Here is a 6,000-nt window from a genome sequence, read left to right as displayed (position 1 = left end):
GAAGCCGGCTCTATGCATCTGGTCTCCAGTGCATCTCCTTGGGCCAGCGTACATGGCACCAGCCTTACGCATGGTGTCCCCAGTTTGCCAGCACAGCCCAGCGCGGGCTATTCCACCTCGCCGCACTGTCCTGGCTACCGGGAACATTCAACCAGGTAAGGTTGGGCAGGCTCGGTGCTCAAGAGCTCCAGTGCGCCTGCACGGTCCGGTCTACCCAGTGCCACCTCCACGCACCAGCCCTCCGGTGGCAGCCCCCCACTCCAGGCTGTCTCTCCGTTTTCTGCCTACAGGGTCTCCCACCTGTCCAGCACTGCCAGAGCCTTCCTCCTCTCCAGCACTGCCAGAGTCTCCTGTCTGTCCTGAGCTGCCAGAGTCTCCCATCTGTCCAGAGCTGCCAGAGTCTCCTGTCTGTCCTGAGCTGCCAGAATCTCCCATCTGTCCAGAGCTGCTAGCGTCTCCCGTCTGTCCTGAGCTGCTAGCGTCTCCCGTCTGTCCTGAGCTGCTAACGTCTCCCGTCTGTCCTGAGCTGCTAGAGTCTCCCGTCTGTCTTGAGCTGCTAGAGTCTCCCGCCTGTCCTGAGCTGCTAGAGTCTCCCGTCTGTCCGGAGCTGCTAGAGCCGCCAGTCTGTCCTGAGCCGTCAGCCAGCCAGGAGCTGCCAGAGCCGCCAGCCAGCCAGGAGCTGCCAGAACCGCCAGCCAGCCAGGAGCTGCCAGAGCCGCCAGCCAGCCAGGAGCTGCCAGAGCCGCCAGCCAGCCAGGAGCTGCCAGAGCCGTCAGTCAGCCAGGATCTGCCAGAGCCGTCAGTCAGCCAGGCGATGTCAGAATCGCCCTTCACTCCGGAGCTGCCGGAGTCTCCCGCCTGTCCGGCGCTGCCGGAGGCGTCCTTCACTCCAGCGCTGCCGGAATCCCGCGTCTATTCGGAACCCATGTCTAGGATCCCCAGTCCAAGGTCAGTGGCGAGGGTCAACGCTTTAAAGAGGCCACGGAGGCGGGCGAAGAGGCGCACTAGAACTATGGTGAAGTGGGGTCCACGTCCCATGCCAGAATCGCCACCCCGGACAGAGGCCCACCAAGACCCTCCCCTATAGGTTCAGGTTTTGCGGCCGGAGTCCGCACCTTTGGGGGGGGGGGGGGGTACTGTCACGTTCTTGATCTTTATTTCCTTTGTTTTGTCTTTATTTAGTATGGTCAGGGCGTGAGTTGGGGTGGGCAGTCTATGTTTGTGTTTCTATGTTTTTTCTATTTCTGTGTTTGGCCTGATATGGTTCTCAATCAGAGGCAGCTGTTTATCGTTGTCCCTGATTGAGAACCATATTTAGGTAGCCTGGGTTTCACTGTTGGTTTGTGGGTGTTTGTTTCCGTGTGTGTGTCTCCACACGGTACTGTTTGGTTATTTCACATATTCGTTTATTGTTCTTGTATTTCACAGTGTTCAGTGCTTTTCTTATTCAAATCGCCATGAACACTTACCACGCCGCATCTTGGTCCGATCCTTAGTCCTCTTCAGACGAAGAGGAGGAAATCTGCCGTTACAACAGGACTGGATGTTTTCAGTTTGTCACACCATTCTTGGTAAACCCTAAACACCGTTGTGCGTGAAAAGCCCAGGAGGCTTTCTGAGGTACTGGAACCGTACCCCTTGCACCGACAATCATACCATGTATGACTAACGTTCAATCAAACAGTAACTAAATGCCTCAACCCATGTCTGCCTGCTTTATATAGCAAGTCACAGCCATGTGACTCACTGTCTGTAGGAGCGAACCATTTTCGTGAACGGGGTGGTGTACCTAATAAACTGTCCGGTGAGTGTATATCTACTCTATCCAAAATTGTATTCACAGTGAAAAAAAAGGCCATGGCTTTTTGTAAATCATTCAGCTATAGAGAAACACAAGGTTATGTTCTTGGAGTCAATGCAATAGCAGGGTATAACACACAGAAACAGTTTCATTGCAAAAGTAAGATGAAAGCCTGGATTCAATCTGATCACCCCTTTTCGGCACCTTTTAAAAGGCATAGTTCCTGTGGATGCACTTGATATGTCGGCTCATTTGGAAATTAGCTTTAGAGCGCGCTATCATGTGAATCTACCACTGTTCTGATTGAATCCTGGCCAAAGTTGTCTCAGCAGTGTGTTTCAGGCCAGGCTGATGTGAAAGCCCTGACAGCCCAGGCTGGTGTGGAAGACCTGACAGCCCAGGCTGGTGTGGAAGACCAGACAGCCCAGGCTGATGTGAAAGACCAGACAGCCCAGGCTGATGTGGAAGACCAGACAGCCCAGGCTGATGTGGAAGACCAGACAGCCCAGGCTGATGTGAAAGACCAGACAGCCCAGGCTGATGTGGAAGACCAGACATTCCAGGCTGATGTGAAAGACCAGACAGCCCAGGCTGATGTGAAAGACCAGACAGCCCAGGCTGATGTGAAAGACCAGACAGCCCAGGCTGATGTGAAAGACCAGACAGCCCAGGCTGATGTGGAAGACCAGACAGCCCAGGCTGGTGTGGAAGACCAGACAGGCCAGGCTGATGTGGAAGACCAGACAGCCCAGGCTGGTGTGAAAGACCAGACAGCCCAGGCTGGTGTGGAAGACCAGACAGGCCAGGCTGGTGTGGAAGACAAGACAGCCCAGGCTGATGTGAAAGATCAGACAGCTTAGGCTGGTGTGGAAGACCAGACAGGCCAGGCTGATGTGAAAGACCAGACAGGCAAGGCTGATGTGAAAGACCAGACAGGCCAGGCTGATGTGAAAGACCAGACAGCCCAGGCTGATGTGAAAGACCAGACAGCCCAGGCTGATGTGAAAGACCTGACAGCCCAGGCTGGTGTGGAAGACCTGACAGCCCAGGCTGGTGTGGAAGACCAGACAGCCCAGGCTGATGTGAAAGACCAGACAGCCCAGGCTGATGTGGAAGACCAGACAGCCCAGGCTGATGTGGAAGACCAGACAGCCCAGGCTGATGTGAAAGACCAGACACCCCAGGCTGATGTGGAAGACCAGACATTCCAGGCTGATGTGAAAGACCAGACAGCCCAGGCTGATGTGAAAGACCAGACAGCCCAGGCTGATGTGAAAGACCAGACAGCCCAGGCTGATGTGAAATACCAGACAGCCCAGGCTGATGTGGAAGACCAGACAGCCCAGGCTGGTGTGGAAGACCAGACAGGCCATGCTGGTGTGGAAGACCAGACAGGCCAGGCTGGTGTGGAAGACCAGACAGCCCAGGCTGATGTGAAAGATCAGACAGCTCAGGCTGGTGTGGAAGACCAGACAGGCCAGGCTGATGTGAAAGACCAGACAGGCCAGGCTGATGTGAAAGACCAGACAGGCCAGGCTGATGTGCACCTGTTGATTGAGGAGTGTCAATGATCACTTGTCATAGTGTTAGGTTAAACCTACACCTAATATTATGCTTACCTAGAATGCCTAATTAATTACAGTTGATAATTGCTTAAAGAAAACCAGACCTGTTTTATATCTCTACCTTGGTCTACATAGTAGGCTAATGAATTGGTTATTGGCTTGTTGGAATTATAAATTGTTATTTTGGCTGGGGAAGATTTTGTAGGCTGCTTAAAGAAATAAGTTTAAGCTAAAATAAATTAAACAAATTACATTCGTACTAGTGAAGTGGCTTACTTGAGTTTTTCCCGTATTGGTTGGGATTCCACTCCAAAATCTCCATCTGTTTTGTCCTTAAGACAAAAATTGGATTACCAGGCACGGCTACTCGTTATCAATTGGTCTGTAATGAGTTGCACTGTAGGCTAACTTTAGGGCATTGGTGTTTATTTCTAAGCTGGCTTTACGAGGAAGCAGGGGTCAGGAGTTTCCGTTTGGCACACGAGGCAGTATCTCAGTGAATGAAGACTAGAGAGAAGGGAAGAGAAGCTCCTCGGAACTGACAGGGATTCGGGCCTTTGGAACGTTGAGAAGATGGAACAGCTAGCACCACTGAGACATCCAATGAAGATAGCTAACATTCCGTGGAGGAATAACAACCTGAGTCAGCTGTACAAGGAGCCTCCTCTGTCGGAACAGGGAGAGACTGTCATCGGAGTTTACCTGTTGCTGATAGGTAGGTGGGTGTTGTGTGTAGTTAGCGGACTAGCGCTTTAACTTTGAGTTTACTCTGTAATGAAAAGGGCTATGGAAATTAAATGTCTTATTATTATTGTGTGGTTGAATGCTGTTGAGATAGAAGTATGTATGTACTGTACGTTGCAGATAGAAGTATGTATGTACTGTACGTTGCAGATAGAAGTATGTATGTACTGTACGTTGCAGATAGAAGTATGTATGTACTGTACGTTGCAGATAGAAGTATGTATGTACTGTACGTTGCAGATAGAAGTATGTATGTACTGTACGTTGCAGATAGAAGTATGTATGTACTGTACGTTGCAGATAGAAGTATGTATGTACTGTACGTTGCAGATAGAAGTATGTATGTACTGTACGTTGCAGATAGAAGTATGTATGTACTGTACGTTGCAGATAGAAGTATGTATGTACTGTACGTTGCAGATAGAAGTATGTATGTACTGTACGTTGCAGATAGAAGTATGTATGTACTGTACGTTGCAGATAGAAGTATGTATGTACTGTACGTTGCAGATAGAAGTATGTATGTACTGTACGTTGCAGATAGAAGTATGTATGTACTGTACGTTGCAGATAGAAGTATGTATGTACTGTACGTTGCAGATAGAAGTATGTATGTACTGTACGTTGCAGATATAAGTATGTATGTACTGTACGTTGCAGATAGAAGTATGTATGTACTGTACGTTGCAGATAGAAGTATGTATGTACTGTACGTTGCAGATAGAAGTATGTATGTACTGTACGTTGCAGATAGAAGTATGTATGTACTGTACGTTGCAGATAGAAGTATGTATGTACTGTACGTTTCAGATAGAAGTATGTATGTACTGTACGTTGCAGATAGAAGTATGTATGTACTGTACGTTGCAGATAGAAGTATGTATGTACTGTACGTTGCAGATAGAAGTATGTATGTACTGTACGTTTCAGATAATACACATTTTCAATATCCTAATGTAAACCATGTTGTTTACATATAGAAATCAACACAGAATTGTTTTTAACATTATATTTTTTTAAACAGAATCAAAATTGTTTGTTTGTATTTGGATGTTGCAGTTCAGTTTGTATGTAGCCTACTTTGCAAATTATATAAAAAAATATATATATTTTCAAGATGTTTTTTCAGATCTTATTTTGGATGCAAACGCAGGAACTATTGTTAAGTATTGTGAAGTTTATTTAAATGTAGTCCTATGCCAATGAGATGCAGGACATAGTGAATGAAGTGCTCCATTTTGATGTCTCAAGGACAAGAACAGTCATCTTGAATCCACCGGACACTCATCTGGCTAATGGCTGACATAACCAAGTAGCTGTTGTACAAGTGGCCATCATACCACAGCCCAATCTTCTGAGCTACCGGTATGCCTAACGTGAACCAGGCTACTGAGTCAATGAGTTTGTCTCACTGATACAGAGTGTTCAGAAAAGTATTCAGACCACTTGACTTTTTCCACATTTTGTCGACATTACTGCCTTATTCTAAAATATATTTATTTTTTATCCTCATCAGACTACACACAACACACTATAACGACAAAGTAAAAACAGTTGTTTAATTTGTTTTTGCAAATGTATACAAATGTATAAATAGAAATATCATATTTACATACAGTGCCTTGAAAAAGTATTCATCCCCTCTGCGTTTTTTGTGTTTATTTTGCATTACAACCTGTAGTTTATTTATTTGATTTTCATGCAATGGACATACACAAAATAGTCCAAATTGGTGAAGTGAAATAAAATAACTTGTTTAAAAAAAAATCAAAAAAATTGAATATGGATAATGTGGTGTGTGCATATGTAGTCACCCCCTTTTTCATTGCAGCCCCTAAATGAGGTCTGGTGCAACCAGTTACCTTCACATAATTAGTTAGATTGCACATA

This window comes from Oncorhynchus mykiss, chromosome 16 (assembly GCF_013265735.2).
Source record: "Oncorhynchus mykiss isolate Arlee chromosome 16, USDA_OmykA_1.1, whole genome shotgun sequence".
NCBI lineage: Eukaryota > Metazoa > Chordata > Actinopteri > Salmoniformes > Salmonidae > Oncorhynchus > Oncorhynchus mykiss.
Note: the sequence above shows the minus strand (reverse complement) of the source record.